The 19049-nt window shown below is 41.1% G+C and overlaps 1 protein-coding gene across 2 annotated transcripts in view; it reads right to left on the bottom strand.

The window, feature by feature from the left end:
• LOC126356222 (dynein axonemal assembly factor 4-like) overlaps window positions 1-19049 on the bottom strand; it is a 104721-nt gene that overhangs the window by 45892 nt on the left and 39780 nt on the right. The window lies entirely within an intron of this gene.

Raw genomic sequence — 19049 nt, forward strand, 5'->3', positions numbered from 1 at the left:
GAAAAATATAGAGCAGTATTTAAAATTACTACACAAAACAAACAACCTTGTGTTCTTATTATACTGGAATGATGTGAACCTACATTAGGAGTCTTATGTCAACATTTGTTATTCATTATTAAGTAGTACACAGTATCACATTTAGTTTCAAATCCAGGAGCTAACGAATAAATACAAACAATAAGGCTATAACCTAACAAAAATGTATATTTTCTTTATAAGGAAACAATTATAAATAATGAAGTGTGTATTTTTTATTTAAAACTAGCTTTTACCTGTGACTTCATACATGTGCATCCCAAACCTGCATGGATTTTAAAAAATCCTGAAGCTTATTATCAGTGATAAAAACACATGTAAAAGACTGAAGGTGAAGCTGTCAAAATGGTGCAATGGTAAAGAATTGATATATTTGTAAGTACAGATACAGATATTTGAAGTATGCAATATCAAAAAACCTGAATAGGGGGACAGACTTGTGTTGTATTTAAAAGAATTACAAAAATTAAAAAGAAATCTTTATATACAACATTTGATGTTTTGCCCATAGGAGCCATTATAAACATGCCATCTAAGCTAGTGAATCACACACAAGCTACGTAGAGTTGTCTACGTGAGAAACAGTTCATCCTGAGGTTGACGCAGAGAGCTCAGTGCATCTGTCCTTGCAATTTGTTGATGGTCATTGTGAAGCACATGCTCATGGTAAACTGCATGCATTTGAACTGGAGAGGGAAATTGTTGGGAATGAGGGGTATGCGAGGTATGAAAGTATTTCATCAGCTTTACAGCCCATGACAATGTCAGCTTCTATAATGTTGTTACAAAATGACAGCACTTAAATGTGAGTTCCATTACACAGCTTTGGAGGGGCGAAGTTCTGAAGCAGCATAATCGGAAGACCCACTTTCAGAACAGTGTTATGTGTGGGGAGTCTGGATGCAGCAAGGGAGTAGAGAAACACTACTGGATAATTTATAGGATCAGTACGGTCCAGAACTATATTTATGGACCAATATACTACCTCATTCCCATCAATTTTTTCCAAGATGCTCTGGTTTATAGCAGCTAATTGATCATTTGGATGTCAGTGTTGCTTGTTCACAAAACCAAGAATTCTTGTGACTTTTTGTTTGGGATACATCTCCACAAACGAAATGAATAAGCTCCTCCACTGAAGGAACAATTAAACGCTCTCTGGCAGGGGCACTAATCCATTAAGTTTGGGAAATATAAGCTTGTCAATGTTTAATAAAATGTCCAAGAATTCTTGCACATGGGGATTGCCACCTTACTGAGCCCTCACCAAAAAGTGTTTCAATAGTGAATGTTCTTCACTTAATAACTCTGTGAATGGCTCTGGTGGGTTTTGTATTCTTTCCAGGAACTTTGTCAGATGAACAGCAGATTCCCTTGGGCTCTCCATGCTACTTCAAAACATGGCAATGAGTGTATATTTCATTCATACAGCCAAGCTGAGAAAAACTGATATATGTTATTACTGAATCATAGTCAAATTAACTTTTCTCTTCTTCTAGCCATGGCAGCTGCTCAGGATTGTACATCATCGACTTGTCATCATCATTGACTGACGGCCTGAGAATGGCATCAGTTAGTCAGCCTTCCTCTAACTGCAAAGGTCTCACTGGATTGTGTTAATTGCACTTTCTATAAATGACTCCTTTCTTGTTTCAAATGATGGTAGCGGCTCTGCGTAGCAGACAGACAAAGCTCATGATACTCATCTGTCTTCAAAAGCTGAATTTTCATGGAGACTATGCTCAGCAGACAAACGAAACTCCTGCTGCGCATCTGTCTCAAAAAGCCCTCAATTTTCATGGTGATTATACTCAGTGGACAAATGAAGCTCATGCTGTCCTTCCGTCTCCAAAAGCCATGAACGTTCATGGTGACAATACTCAGCAGGCAAATGAAGCTTGTGCTGCTCTTTTGTCTGCAAAAGTTGCAAAATATCATGACAGCTCTGGTCAGCTGATAAAAAAAGCTTGTGCTGCTCATCTGTCTCCAATAGCTGCAAAATTTCATGATGGCTATGGTCAGCAGATAAATGTGCTTCTCTTTACTGGTGCATTTAAAGAGAAAGTGAGGTTTCATGACAGGTGCAATCATTGGCCAAATGCAGTTCCCATTCGGAAATGGTCTCTACAGATTGGGAAATCTCATGGTGCCTAAGAGATCAGAGTATTATCAAATCTCACATTCTTCCTGAGTCTCCACACTTCAAGCTGCAGTGTGGTGAGATTGGGCTGCACTCAAACGATGTTCACATTCTACATTATTCTCTACAGACTACAATGCAGCATTACAGGATATATTAGCATTCAAAGATGATTCGAATTCACAAGAAGTCTCTTTAGATTGGGATGATGCAATTCTAGAATGCTGTGGAGCTACACACTCTTCACATTATCATTCACTTACTGTTCATCTTCTCAGACGTGTTCATTTGGCTAAGAAAAGTTAGATTATTTTCGGGAAGACATTATTACTACTCAACAAACTTATCAAAGATAATAGTTATATCAATTGCAGAATGAATTCTAGAATGACAGAAGTTAGATGAATGAAGACACTAATATGAAATCACAACAACTGCATCACTTCACTTATAACAATAAGACACAATGAAAATCTCTGAAGAAATGCAAGAAAGTGATTTTTATTGTCAACGTGACAAACTTATCAATGATAATAGTAGCATCAATTAGACAAACTTAATAGTAAAGTTACATTGATTCAAGAATAAATTCAAGAATGTCTATGGATAAAAGGATTAAACTGATGATAAAATGTTTCCAGATACTACTTTTTAGATTACATCATTTCTATCCTAGTTTATTTAGTTTAGATGTGTATAAAAGTTCTGCTGTTCCGCATTTTTTCCTTCCAATATAATGAAGTAATCCTTACATAGAACTTAGTCAATCAACATAAAACATAAAAAAATAAAATTGTCAAATTTTATATATATATAATTTTATAATTTTATAATATAATTTTATATATATATATATATATATATATATATAAAACAGAAAGAAACATTCCACATGGGAAAAATAAGTTAAAAACAAAGATTCCAAGACTTACCAAGCGGGAAAGTGCCGGTAGATAGGCACACACACAAACACACACACACACACACACACATACACACAATAAAAAAATAAAAAAAAAAATAAAAAAAATTCTGGATTTTATAGCAGCGGTGATGTTGAAAGCGTTAAAAGTTTTTAGGCTTTGGTTTGGTTGGTTTGGATGTAAATTACGTATTATTGAGTATAATTAGGCAGGATAAAATGTATGGTAGATTACGGAAAAAGGGAAGATGAATACACAAAGTGAAACTATTTGTACAAACAAAAAGAGAAAGTAAAATGATAGAAAAGATTTCGAAATGCAACAGAGACAATAACAAACGTAATTGTTGAGTTCAAATTAATGATGTAAATAAAATAAAAAGAAACATTCCACATGTGAAAAATAAATTAAAAACAAAGATTCCAAGACTTACCAAGCGGGAAAGCGCCGGTAGATAGGCACAGTGTGTGTGTTTGTGTGTTTTTTTATTGTGCGTATCTACCGGTGCTTTCCCGCTTGGTAGGTCTTGGAATCTTTGTTTTTAATTTATATACATATCTTGGAAAGTTTCCGACTGCTTTACTTCAAATATTTACACTACACTGTAATAAACCTTTTGACAGACATAGGATACAATTTTCTTTAATACATGGAACTCTAATGAACATTCAGGCCATATATTTTATAGACATAGGCCATACATTTTAAATGTATAAGTATGTATGTAATATATAATGGGGAAATACTCTTATCAAAAATCTTGAAAAGTTCTTGACTAATTTACTTCAGATTTTTGCATCATACTCTGCTGATCTTTTGGACAGACATAGGCTATACACTTTTTAACATATAACTGGATGTGTAATATGTAAAGGGGAAATGGTACCAAAACATAAAAATTTTCTTGGCCAATTTATTTCAAATGTTTACACAATACCCTAACAAACAATCATATGGGTATTGGCTACATATTTTTTAATATATATAATATACAGGGTGTTACAAAAAGGTACGGCCAAACTTTCAGGAAACATTCCCCACACACACAAAAAAAATGTTATGTGCACATGTGTCCAGAAATGCTTAATTTCCATGTTAGAGCTCATTTTAGTTTTGTCAGTATGTACTGTACTTCCTCATTTCACTGCCAGTTGGCCCAATTGAAGGATGGTAATGTCAACTTCGGTGCTTGTGTTAACACGCGACTCATTGCTCTACATTACTAGCATCAAGCTAATCAGCACGTATATCCTTTCTTTTAGGAGTGCTAGTTCTGCAAGTTTCGCAGGAGAGCTTCTGTAAAGTTTGGAAGGTAGGAGACGAGATACTGGCGGAAGTAAGGCTGTGAGTACCAGGTGTGAGTCGTGCTTCGGTAGCTCAGATGGTAGAGCACTTGCCCGCGAAAGACAAAGGTCCTGAGTTCGAGTCTCAGTCGGGCACACAGTTTTAATCTGCCAGGAAGTTTCATATCAGCGCACACTCCGCTGCAGAGTGAAAAATCTCATTCTGGAAACATCCCCCAGGCTGTGGCTAAGCCATGTCTCCGCTATATCCTTTCTTTCAGGAGTGCTAGTTCTGCAAGTTTCGCAGGAGAGCTTCTGTAAAGTTTGGAAGGTGGGAGACGAGATACTGGCAGAAGTAAGGCCGTGAGTACCGGGCGTGAGTCGTGCTTCGGTAGCTTAGATGGTAGAGCACTTGCCCGCGAAAGGCAAAGGTCCCGAGTTCGAGTATCGGTCGGGCACACAGTTTTAATCTGCCAGGAAGTTTCATATCAGCGCACACTCCGCTGCAGAGTGAAAATCTCATTCTGGAAACATCCCCCAGGCTGTGGCTAAGCCATGTCTCCGCTATATCATTTCTTTCAGGAGTGCTAGTTCTGCAAGTTTCACAGGAGAGCTTCTGTAAAGTTTGGAAGGTAGGAGACGAGATACTGGCAGAAGTAAGGCTGTGTGTACCGGACGTGAGTCGTGCTTCGGTAGCTCAGATGGTAGAGCACTTGCCCGCGAAAGGCAAAGGTCCCGAGTTCGAGTCTCAGTCGGGCACACAGTTTTAATCTGCCAGGAAGTTTCATATCAGAGCACACTCCGCTGCAGAGTGGAAATATCATTCTGATAATCTTTTATGTCTGTATAAAAATATAGAATAAGCTTAATGACTGTCGTTGTTGTTGTGGTCTTCAGTCCTGAGACTGGTTTGATGCAGCTCTCCATGCTACTCTATCCTGTGCAAGCTTCTTCATCTCCCAGTACCTACAGCAACCTTCATCCTTTTGACTCAGCTTAGTGTATTCATCTCTTGGTCTCCCTCTACAATTTTTACCCTCCACGCTGCCCTCCAATACTAAATTGGTGATCCCTTGATGCCTCAGAACATGTCCTACCAACTGATCCCTTCTTCTAGTTAAGTTGTGCCACAAATTTCTCTTCTCTCCAATTCTATTCAATAACTCCTCATTAGTTAGGTGATCTACATGTCTAATCTTCAGCATTCTTCTGTAGCACCACATTTCAAAAACTTCTTTTCTCTTCTTGTCCAAACTCTTTATTGTCCATGTTTCACTTCCATACATGGCTACACTCCATAAAAATACTTTCAGAAACAACTTCCTGACACAAACATGTATTTATAAATAATGAATGAAAATAAAGGCAAAACAAAGACTTTATTACTGATGTAATTCATGCAGTGCTTGAAAGTTCCTCAAACATAAGAAAATGTCTTGTGCACTTTTGTGAAAAAGATATATTGCTACTCACTATAAAGATGATAGTTGAGTTGCAGACAGGCACAACGAAAAGACAGTTAGACATTAAACTTTCAGCTAAAGCTATCTCCAGGAAGGAAATGCATAGAGATTCATATAACCATATGCATGATCGCTAACTCTGGCCCAAATTCAACTGTCATCTACATCTACATCTATACTCCGCAAGCCACCTGACGGTGTGTGGTGGAGGGTCCCTTGAGTACCTTTATCAGTTCTCCCTTCTATTCCAGTCTCGTATTGTTTGTAGAAAGAAGGATTGTCGGTATGCCTCTGTGTGGGCTCTAATCTCTCTGATTTATCCTCATGGTCCCTTTGAGAGATATACATAGGAGGGAGCAATATACTGCTTGACTCCTCAGTGAAGGTATGTTCCCGAAACTTCAACAAAAGCCCGTACCAAGCTACTGAGCGTGTCTCCTGCAGAGTCTTCCACTGGAGTTTATTTATCATCTCTGTAACGCTTTTGCGATTACTAAATGATCCTGTAACGAAGCGCGCTGCTCTTCGTTGGATCTTCTCTATCTCTTCTATCAACCCTATCTGGTATGGATCCCACACTGCTGAGCAGTATTCAAGCAGTGGGCGAACAAGTGTACTTTAACCTACTTCCTTTTTTTATGGATTGCATTTCCTTAGGGTTCCTTCCAGTGAATATCAGTCTGGCATCTGCTTCACCGACGATCAACTTTATATGATCATTCCATTTTAAATCACTCCTAATGCGTATTCCCAGATAATTTATGGAATTAACTGCTTCCAGTTGCTGACCTGCTATTTTGTAGCTAAATGAAAAGGGATCTTTCTTTCCATGTATTCACAGCACATTACACTTGTCTACATTGAGATTCAATTGCCATTCCCTGCACCATGCATCAATTTGCTGCAAATCCTCCTGCATTTCAGTACAATTTTCCATTGTTACAACCTCTTGATATACTACAGCATCATCCACAAAAAGCGTTAGTGAACTTCCAATGTCATCCACAAGGTCATTTATGTATATTGTGAATAGCAACAGTCCTATGACACTCCCCTGCGGCACACCTGAAATCACTCTTACTTTGGAAGACTTCTCTCCATTGAGAATGACATATTGCGTTCTGTTATCTAGGAACTCTTCAATCCAATCACACAATTGGTCTGATAGTCCATATGCTCTTACTTTGTTCATTAAACAGCTGTGAGGAACTGTATCGAATGCCTTGCGGAAGTCAAGAAACACGGCATCTACCTGGGAACCCGTGTCTATGGCCCTCTGAGTCTTATGGACGGATATCACGAGCTGGGTTTCACATGACCGTCTTTTTCGAAACCCATGCTGATTCCTACAGAGTAGATTTCTAGTCTCCAGAAAAGACATTATACTCAAATATAATATGTGTACCAAAATTCTACAACTGATCGACGTTAGAGATATAGGTCTATAGTTCTGCACATCTGTTTGACGTCCCTTCTTTAAAACAGGGATGACCTGTGCCCTTTTCAAATCCTGTGGAATACTACGCTCTTCTAGAGACCCATGGTACACTGCTGCAAGAAGGGGGCAAGTTCCTTCGTGTACTCTGTGTAAAATCGAACTGGTATCCCATCAGGTCCAGTGGCCTCTCCTCTTTTGGGCGATTTTAATTGTTTCTCTATCCCTCTGTCGTCTGTTTCGATATCTACCATTTTGTCATCTGTGTGACAATCTAGAGAAGGAACTACAGTGCAGTCTTTCTCTGTGAAACAGCTATGGAAAAAGGCATTTAGTATTTCGGCCTTTAGTCTGTCATCCTCTGTTTCAGTACCATTTTGGTCACAGAGGGTCTGGACATTTTGTTTTGATCCACCTACCACTTTGACATAAGACCAAAATTTCTTAGGATTTTCTGCGAAGTCAGTACATAGAACTTTACTTTTGAATTCATTGAATTCCTCTCGCATATCCCTCCTCACACTACATTTCACTTCTTCCGCAGCAGCTTTTTAACTCGGTTGTTGTACCACGGTGGCTCTTTTCCATCTCTTATGATCTTGCTTGGCACATACTCATCTAACACATATTGTACAATGGTTTTGAACTTTGTCCACTGATCCTCAACACTATCTGTACTTGAGACAAAACTTTTGTGTTGAGCCATCAGGTACTCTGAAATCTGCTTTTTGTCACTTTTGCTATACAGAAAAATCTTCCTACCTTTTTTAATATTTCTATTTATCGCTGAAATCATTGATGAAGTAACCACTTTATGATTGCTGATTCCCTGTTCTGCGTTAACTGTTTCAAATAGTTCGGGTCTGTTTGTCACCAGAAGGTCTAATATGTTATCGCCACGAGTCAGTTCTCTGTTTAACTGCTCAAGGTAGTTTTCAGATAAAGCACTTAAAAAATTTCACTGGATTCTTTGTCCTTGAACCCATTATGAACGTTCGAGTCTCCCAGTCATATCTGGCAAATTAAAATCTCCACCCAGAACTATAACATGGTGGGGAAATCTACTTGAAATATTTTCCAAATTATCCTTCAGGTGCTCAGCCACAACAGCTGCTGAGCCAGGGGGCCTATAGAGATATCCAATTACCATGTCTGACCCTGCTTTAACCGTGACCTTCACCCGAATTATTTCACATTTCGGATCTCCGTCAATTTCCTTCAATATTCAGATGGAAGCAGCACTCTAGATTATGGCCGGAGATAATGGTCATGTGTGCATGAGGTGTTCTGACTTTCATGAATGTGTGTGTGTGATTCCTTTCTGAAGAAACATTTGGTCAGAAGCTCAATATATAATGGTCTGATCATTGTGCCTATCTGCAAACTCAAAGTGTCATTTTCATGATTAGTAGAAGTCTATCCTATTCATAATATTGTTGATAATCCAACCTGAACTTTCCATTGTTAATGTTCTGCATTTTTGACACATTATATGTAGCACATTTCCCAGAATAGTGCCTTAATACTAAAATTTCAAGTTCTTTTGGACTAGTCTCAAAATATTTCTTAACACTGTACAAATATCCTGTTTATAGTATTCTCTTAGTTTTGTTTTGATGACTGGTAGTTCCTTCGCATTTTTAAACTATCAGCATTCTGTTGTATCATAAGCACCCAGCTTTAGCAGCATCTTTATCAGCCAGTCACAGTCTTGTGCTGTTGATGTGATAATCGTATTTGAATTACTGGTGATTTTTGTTTTATGGGCATTAGGTCATGGTTCAAAGTATAATTTCCTGCCTAACATTTTGTCTTCCAATGAGGCTATAATGACTCAGAAGACAGCTAAAAATCAAACAGGCTCAGAAAGCCGAACTGTTTATACAAATCCATGCAACAGTCAGTCTGTGATGTCATTATACTACTGCTTAAGTTTGTGGAGTCACTCCATTGTGTGTTATGGAACTTTTAGTGGGGACAAGTTGATGATGTTTATTTTATTTAGCACTTAGGCCCAGAACTTGTCTAATTTCAACCTTTGTTCTTTACTATTAGAATTTGTTTATGCTTCTGAATGCATCTTAGCATAGTAATGTTTAGATCCTGATAAAACCATGGTATTTGGGAAACAAATTTGGTGGTTCCCTGGTCCTAAAGCATGATCTGCTACAGCACATTTATCCAGGTTGCCAGACTTTAACAAAAATCACCAATGATACAAATACTGACAATGAAAACCTGCATTATATACACTCCTGGAAATGGAAAAAAGAACACATTGACACCGGTGTGTCAGACCCACCATACTTGCTCCGGACACTGCGAGAGGGCTGTACAAGCAATGATCACACGCACGGCACAGCGGACACACCAGAAACCGCGGTGTTGGCCGTCGAATGGCGATAGCTGCGCAGCATTTGTGCACCGCCGCCGTCAGTGTCAGCAAGTTTGCCGTGGCATACGGAGCTCCATCGCAGTCTTTAACACTGGTAGCATGCCGCGACAGCGTGGACGTGAACCGTATGTGCAGTTGACGGACTTTGAGCGAGGGCGTATAGTGGGCATGCGGGAGGCCGGGTGGACGTTCCGCCGAATTGCTCAACACGTGGGGCGTGAGGTCTCCACAGTACATCGATGTTGTCACCAGTGGTCGGCGGAAGGTGCACGTGCCCGTCGACCTGGGACCGGACCGCAGCGACGCACGGATGCACGCCAAGACCGTAGGATCCTACGCAGTGCCGTAGGGGACCGCACCGCCACTTCCCAGCAAATTAGGGACACTGTTGCTCCTGGGGTATCGGCGAGGACCATTCGCAACCGTCTCCATGAAGCTGGGCTACGGTCCCGCACACCGTTAGGCCGTCTTCCGCTCACGCCCCAACATCGTGCTGCCCGCCTCCAGTGGTGTCGCGACAGGCGTGAATGGAGGGATGAATGGAAACGTGTCGTCTTCAGCGATGAGAGTCGCTTCTGCCTTGGTGCCAATGATGGTCATATGCGTGTTTGGCGCCGTGCAGGTGAGCGCCACAATCAGGACTGCATACGACCGAGGCACTCAGGGCCAACACCCGGCATCATGGTGTGGGGAACGATCTCCTACACTGGCCGTACACCTCTGGTGATCGTCGAGGGGACACTGAATAGTGCACGGTACATCCAAACCGTCATCGAACCCATTGTTCTACCATTCCTAGACCGGCAAGGGAACTTGCTGTTCCAACAGGACAATGCACGTCCGCATGTATCCCGTGCCACCCAACGTGCTCTAGAAGGTGTAAGTCAACTACCCTGGCCAGCAAGATCTCCGGATCTGTCCCCCATTGAGCATGTTTGGGACTGGATGAAGCGTCGTCTCACGCGGTCTGCACGTCCAGCACGAACGCTGGTCCAACTGAGGCGCCAGGTGGAAATGGCATGGCAAGCTGTTCCACAGGACTACATCCAGCATCTCTACGATCGTCTCCATGGGAGAATAGCAGCCTGCATTGCTGCAAAAGGTGGATATACACTGTACTAGTGCCGACATTGTGCATGCTCTGTTGCCTGTGTCTCTGTGCCTGTGGTTCTGTCAGTGTGATCATGTGATGTATCTGACCCCAGGAAAGTGTCAATAAAGTTTCCCCTTCCTGGGACAATGAATTCACGGTGTTCTTATTTCAATTTCCAGGAGTGTATATGCATATGCATGCTGTTCTACCGTTTCCTGTTTAGTGTTGGTGGACAATTTAATTTCAGATAGAGTTTCAGTGATCTTTTTATATGCACATTTGCTGCTTTACCTGACTGATGTGTGGTGCATAAAACACTCAACAGGATACAGTATTTAAACTAACTTTCGAGCTCTTGCTCTTTCTCTTGCACAACCACGCAGATACCCAGACATTCACACTTGTAGATGTGGTGGGACAATCTGTTCATTATTGGATATTTAGGGCAGTTGCCTGAGTAGACTCACTCTCTTTTCTCTCCTCCCCCTTTTCCATCCCTCTTCTTTCTCTCACCCTCCCTTTCTCCCCCTTCAGCTTCACTCTCATCTCCTTTTCTCCCCTTCCTTTTCCCCTCTTCCCTCTCTCTACCTCTTATGTGGTTTATCCTCTGAAACCCTTTCATTTTCTTGTGCAGCTGTCTTGTCTGCTTGTGTCTGTGTATGTGCGGATGGTTATGTGTGTGTTTGCGAGTGTACACCTGTCCTTTTTTCCCCCCTAAGGTAAGTCTTTCCACTCCCGGGATTGGAATGACTCCTTACCCTCTCCCTTAAAACCCACATCCTTTCGTCTTTCCCTCTCCTTCCCTCTTTCCTGAAGAAGCAACCGTTGGTTGCGAAAGCTTGAATTTTGTGTGTATGTTTGTGTTTGTTTGTATGTCTATCAACCTGCCAGCACTTTTGTTTGGTAAGTCACATCAACTTTGTTTTTAGATATATGTTTCTCTCTCTCTCTCTCTCTCTCTCTCTCTCTCTCTCTCCCTCCCTCTCCTTCCCTCTTTCCTGAAGAAGCAACCGTCGGTTGCGAAAGCTAGAAATTCTGTGTGTGTGTTTTATTTATTGTGCCTATCTACTGGCGCTTTCCCGCTTGGTTAAGTCTTGGAATCTTTGTTTTTAATATATATATATAACTCACATACACACATGACCACTGTCTCTGACCATTGAGGTTTCACTCCAAGTAGCTGCGTGTCATGAAAGAAGTAGTCTAGGTGGTGGGGATGAGAAGGAGGCTAGGGAAGGGAGGGGAAGAAATAGCAGGGTAGTGGGGGGGGGGCAGTAAAGTGATGCTTGTGGGAGCATGCAGGGACCTAAAGACTATAGGTGAGTTGGTGGAACAGAAGGCTGTGTAGTACTGGAGCATGATCAAGGAAGGGGATAAGTAGGTGAAGGACAGGCACTAATGAAGGCTGAGGCCAGGGTGTTATGAAAACAGTTTCCACCTGCACAATTCGGAAAAACTGAGTATCCAGACTGTGCAGGCTGTGAAGCAGTCACTGAAGTGAAAAATGGGCAGAGATCCTGGGTACAGTATAGAGTGTGACCTGACAAAGATTGCATCAGCATCGAAGCATACTAGTGTTGAGTTTGTATCTGTTCTTGGGTGCCATTTACCAGTGGAATATTTCCTGAATGGTTGAAATATGCAGAAGTTAAGCCACTGTCTAAGAAGGGAGATAAATAATAGCATCAAATTTCTGTCCAATTTCACTTTTGCCAGCATTCTCAAAAAATTTAGAAAAAGTAATGTACAATCAGCTTTATAACCATCTTATCTCAAATAACATACTGCTAAAGTCGCACTTCACATGTGGACTGTGTAAACCACAATATCCTTATAAGTAAATTAGAATATTATGGTGTAACAGGAAATACTGCAAAACAGTTCAAATCTTATATCTCTGGCAGGAAACAAAGGGTGTTATTAGGGAAGAAACATGTATTAAGCTATCAGGCATAATCCAGCTGAGAACTAATTACATGTGGGGTGTCACAAGGTTTCATTTTAGGGCCCTTACTTTTTCTTGTGTATATCAATGATCTTTCATCAATAATATTACCAGATGTCAAGTTTGTAATGTTTGCCGATGATACAAACATTGCAATAAATAGCAAATCAAGTGTAGCCTTAGGAAGATTGGCTAATAAAATATTTGTGGACATTAGTCATTGGTTCCTAGCCAATTTTTTGTCACTAAACTTTGAAAAAACACACTACATGCAGTTCAGAACTTGTAAGGGGTGTCCCACAAGTATATGCCTAACATACGATGACAAGCAGATAGCACATAGAAGAAGTGGACAGTGTTCAATTCTTGGGATTACGGCTTGATAATAAATTCAACTGGGAGGAGCACACCACAGAACTGCTGAAGCACCTTAACAAATCTCTATTTGCAATGCGAATTGTGTCAGACATAGGGGATATAAAAATGAAAAATCTGGCATACTATGCTTACTTTCATTCCACAATGTCATATGGGATTATTTTTTGAGGTAATTCATCAAGCCAAGCTAAAGTTTTTTGGGCACAAAAACGTGCAGTAAGAGTTATATGTGGTGTGAACTCAATAACATACTGCAGAAGACTGTTTAGGGAACTAAGGATACTGACTACTGCTTCCCAATATGTTTATTCCTTGATGAAATTTGTCATTAAAAATATATCACTTTCAAACCAACAGCTCAATTCATGGAATCAATACTAGAAATAAGAATAATCTTCACAAAGATTTAAAGTCACTTACACTTGTACAAAAAGGTGTGCATTAATCAGGAACACACATTTTCAATAACTTGTCAGCAGCCATAAGAAAGGAAATTTAATTTAAGGGAAGCCTAAAGGATTTATTGGTGGCCAACTCCTTCTACTCCATTGATGAATTTCTCAGTAGAACCAACTGATTTGTGTGTGTGTATGTATAAGTACAATATAAATTCTGCACCATTTCAGTGCAGTAATGTGTTCATTGTAAATAAGTGTGTGTGTGTGTGTGTGTGTGTGTGTGTGTGTGTGTGTGTGTGTGTGTGTGTGTGTGTGTGTGTGTGTGTGTGTAATAAGTATTGTAGTAGTTCTATGACATGTTTATTACCTTATAAATAAAAAAATCTTTTTTATTTTAAATTCAGTGCATTAGTGTTTGTAAAATGATTCTTTCACATAGTGCTCATTAAAAAAAGTGACGATCATTCCACTTGTGACCTGTGGAAGGTACATCAGCTTATTTGTTTCAGTTGTAAATATTTGTCATGTATTATTGTTTTTCTGACATGTTCTACATCCTGGAGGACCTCCTTACTATGGATCAGTTGGAATGAAAGTAAATCTAATCTAATCATGCTCAGCAACTGAGTGATCTGGCAGTCTCTTGGCTACAGTTTCTCACTGGCCATTTATGTGAACAGAAAGCTTGCTGCATGTCATTCCCATGCAGAATACAGGACAGTGATTATAGTTTAGTTTGTAGATTGCATGACTGCTTTCACAGAAGGCTGGGGTAGGGGGGTAGGGAAACAAACTATGGGTAGATTAGTGGAATAATACTATATAATACTGGAGGGGGAGCAGGGTAGGATAGGTGATGCTTGTCACCATACAGGAATAGGTGGTGATGGGAGGATATATGGTACAGGTCTTTTATCTATATTTAAAGAGCCATGAGACCTGGGGTTGAGGGCAGTGGTGAAATAGGTGGGGTCAAGGATATTGTGTAGGTTTAGTGGGTGGTGGAATACCTCTGTGGGACAGGTGGGAAGGGTGCAACAAGAGGTAGTCAAAATCCTGGCTGAGAATGTGATTGCTCCAACCCTGAGTGCCATTGAGTCATGAGGGGATGCTTCTTTGTGGCCGGAAGATGGTATTCTTGGAGGTGGTCAGTGACTAGAGAGATATGGCACAGGACAGCATGTGCCATCTGCATCCTTTCTAACAACACCAGATTTCTGAATTGTGCAGGTGAGATCCCTCCCTGAAATACAGGGTGAGTCACCTAACGTTACCGCTGGATATATTTTGTAAACCACATCAAATACTGATGAACCGATTCCACAGACCGAATGTGAGGAGAGGGGCTAGTGTAATTGTTTAATACAAACCATACAAAAGTGCACGGAAATATGTTTTTTAACACAAACCTACGTTTTTTAAAATGGAACCACGTTAGTTTCGTTAGCACATCTGAACATATAAACAAATACATAACCAGTGCCATTTGTTGCATTGTAAAATGTTAATTACATCTGGAGATATTGTAACCTAAAGTTGACGCTTGAAACCTCCGACGTTCAGTTGCGTGTTGTAACAAACACGGGACACGGTCGGCAAGCAGCATCTGTAGGGACATGTTTACAATGACGACCGCGTTTACGAGTGTGGCTGTAGTGCACTGTTGTGGTTTGGTCTAACTGTCGCAGTGTCTGCATGTAGTGCTTGCTGCTATTGTTATTCTGCATTCGTCTCCGTATGCAGACCAACTGTAGTACACCGTGTTACCGGACGTCTGTGATAGTGTAGTGTTGTAGGAACTGTGACCATGGTGTATTCGAACTCTGAAAAGGCGGAGATGATACTCATCTATGGCGAGTGTTGATGAAATGCAGCTGAAGCCTGCAGGGTGTATGCAGAACTGTACCTGGATAGAGAGCATCCAACATGCTGCACATTGCAAAACATCTACCGCCAACTGTATGCAACAGGTATGGTCGTAGCACGTAAACGGGTCCGTAACAGGCCCGTCACAGGAGAAGCGGGTGGAGTTGGTGTGTTAGCTGCTGTTGCCATGAACCCACACATGAGTACACGAGACATTGCATGAGTCGATGGACTGAGTCAAAGTAGTGTCATGCACATACTGCATCGTCACCGCTTTCACCCGTTTCACGTGTTGCTACATCAGCAATTACATGGTGATGACTTTAGTCATCGAATGCAATTCTGTCAATGGGCATTAACAGAGAATGCATTGCAGTTCTACCTGTTTACCGATGAAGTGGGTTTCACAAACCATGGGGCAGTGAATCTACAGAACATGCATTACTGGTCCGTGGACAATCCTCGCTGGCTCAGACAGGTAGAGCGACAGCGACCGTGGACTGTAAATGTATGGTGTGGAATCATTGGCGACCACCTCATTGGTACTCACTTCATTGCAGGGGCCCAAACAGCTGCAACATACATCGCGTTTCTACAGAATGATCTGCCAACGTTGCTCGAAAATGTCCCACTGGAAACACATCAACGTATGTGGTATCAGCATGATGGTGCTCCTGCACATTCCGCAATTAACACTAGGCTGACCATTGACAGGATGTTCGCCGGGCGTTTCATAGGACATGGAGGACGCATAAATTAGCCAGCCCGTTCTCCTGATCTTACACCTCTGGACTTCTTTCCGTGGGGTACGTTAAAGGAGAATGTGTAACGTGATGTGCCTACAACCCCAGAGGATATGAAACAACATATTGTGGCAGCCTGCGGCGATATTACACCAGATGTACTGCGGCGTGTATGACATTCATTACTCCAGAGATTGCAATTGTGTGCAGCAAATGATGGCCACCACATTGAACATCTATTGGCCTGACATGTCAGGACACACTCTATTCCACTCCGTAATTGAAAACGGAAACCACGTGTGTACGTGTACCTCTGGTAATGTACATGTTCGTCAGTGAAAAAGACCAAAGCAAAGATGTTAGCATGTGGACGTAATGTCCTGTTCCAGTCTCTTCTGTACCTAAGGTCCATCACTGTTCCCTTTGGATCCCTACGTAATTCGGTGCTCTCTGATACACACGATCGAACAGCGGAGGAGTGGTACTCAAGCGTCAACTTTAGGTTACAATATCTCCGGATGTAATTAACATTTTACAATGCAACAAATGGCACTGATTACGTATTTGTTTATATGTTCAGATGTGCTAACAAAACTAACAGGGTTCCATTTAAAAAAAAAGTAGGTTTATGTTAAAAAACATACTTCCGTGCATTTTTTTATGGTTTGTATTAACCAATTACACCAGCCCCTCTCCTCACTTTCGGTCTGTGGAATCGATTCATCAGTATTTGATGTGGTTTATGAAATATATCCAGCGGTAATGTTAGGAGACTCACCCTGTATAGCTTACATTCTCTTAGCCCCACTGGTCTCAACATTTTTTAGTCCCTGTTGTTTACCCACCAATCCCCTTCTCTGCTTCCACTCCAGCACTATACAGCTCACCCATACACCTACAGTCTTATTTCTCCTCCGCATTTCTCACAGTCTTATTTCCCCTCCTATTTCTCTCCTTTCCCACTCCCCTTCGTCCACACACCTCCCACCACCCTCCCCCATCTAACCTTCTGACTGCACATAGCTGCCCTACCCTGTCCCCATCAGATCCCTGCGTGCTCCCACAAGCAGAACTTTACTGTCCCCCTCCCTTACTCTGCTATCCCTCTCATTCCCTGCCTCAGCCTCCCTCTTACTCCCACCACCCAGGTTACTTGTTCTAACATGTGCAGTTGCTCACAATGTGACGTGTGACCTCAGTGGCCAAGACAGTAGTCATGTGTGTGTTTGAATTGTGTGTACATGTATGTGTGTGTGTTGTGTACTTCATAAGAAGGCCTTTTGGCTGAAAGCTTACATTTTCAGCAGTCTTTTTGTTGTGCCTGTCATCTGTGACTCAACATTGTGAGTAGCAATCTAACTTTTTCATAATATTGCCATTATTACATTCTGGATTTTCCTTGTTGATATGTAAATGTGTGTACTTTTGCTGGAGAAACAGCAAGAGCCTGACAGCTAGTATTCTGCTCAGTGTTTTTAAGTGCTGCACATCAGCCAGCTATAACTGAGTTCCCGTTCCTTTATTTTTTTGGTATTATTCCATCAAGGAATTTCCATTGTTGTTATTAAATGAAATGATAATTGTGGATGAAATAGTCCTTGGTATATCTTTAATAGTGCAAGTACACCAATTGCACTGGGCATTTTCTTCATTAAAAATACACCGTAAATCATTTATTGAGCTGCTACTTACAATGAGGGATGTGGCATCTACGTACATGATTACATTTTATTTTAATGATGCTGCCATATCATTCACATGCCCAGTGTAAACAGCGGTGGATCAAGTACTGAGCTTTGTGCTACCCCACACTTTATCACTTGAAAATCAGAGTAAAACGCTTCCACCACATTGTTTACCTTGTATCATAATTCTATGCTTCATTTTCTGTTTTGTACAACTGATATTACTTTACTGTTTTTCAGACATGATGGGAATGTACCATTCTCCATTACAAAGTTCCACAGGAATGTCAGAGACTTTGCTAGATACTGTGATCAATGTTTGAGACTTATGCAGATACTCCATCTATACTTGGTATCTTTGCTTTTCAGTGATATGATTATACTCTGCCAGAAAAAACAGTACTTTTAGAGGTATCCAATTCATTCTAGATCTATTGTTGTAACAGATCAATAGTACAAGCAGTCATCAGGTACCAGGTATTGACCCATGCTTAAACACCCATATTAATAAAGGCGGCAATGCAGGTATTGTTTCTGGGTTGGGTTGTTCTGGGGGAAGAGACCAAACTGTGAGGTCATCGGACTCATTGGATTAGGGAAGAATGGGGAAGGAAGTCGGCTGTGCCCTTTCAAAGGAACCACCCGGCATTTGCCTGGAGCGATACTGTTTCTAGCATCTAGTCAATTTCACAAATGTGGATACTGTCCTAGGATATGTTATGCAATGTCTATTCAATCTGTTCATGTAGTTCTATAAGAGTTGTTGACTGATGAGTCAAATGAGTCACTTCTCATCATATCATATAATATCCCCCAAGTGCTTTATTGGAGACAAGTCCCGAGATCATGCTGGCCTGGGAAGTTGCTGCATGTCTTGCAGAGCATGTTGAGTTTCACAGACATATGTGAGCAACAATTTTACCAGGGACCAGGGATACACATTCAGTGGGATGTGGAGGCAGGCTTTGGATACCAAAAGGAAGCAAAGTTGGATGCATGATGCTTTTAGGGAGGCGGGAGTTGCAATTTCAAATGTGGTGCTGGCCCCTTTTGTACATGCATCATTTCAACCCTCTCTGATTGATGCCAGAGTCTGTAGTTGTGCCTATATACGCAGAAACCCATGATAGCCCCCGCAGCCAGTGGTTTTTACTCATGAAGACAATGGTGGAAATAGCCATTGAAAGCTCGAGAATGTTATTCGAATTGACACCTTGAAAACTGAGATTTTTTTCTTTCCCAAGGGTAGACGTCTACACAGAC

The sequence above is a fragment of the Schistocerca gregaria genome, chromosome 3, assembly GCF_023897955.1.
Source record: "Schistocerca gregaria isolate iqSchGreg1 chromosome 3, iqSchGreg1.2, whole genome shotgun sequence".
Classification (NCBI taxonomy): Eukaryota; Metazoa; Arthropoda; class Insecta; order Orthoptera; family Acrididae; genus Schistocerca; species Schistocerca gregaria.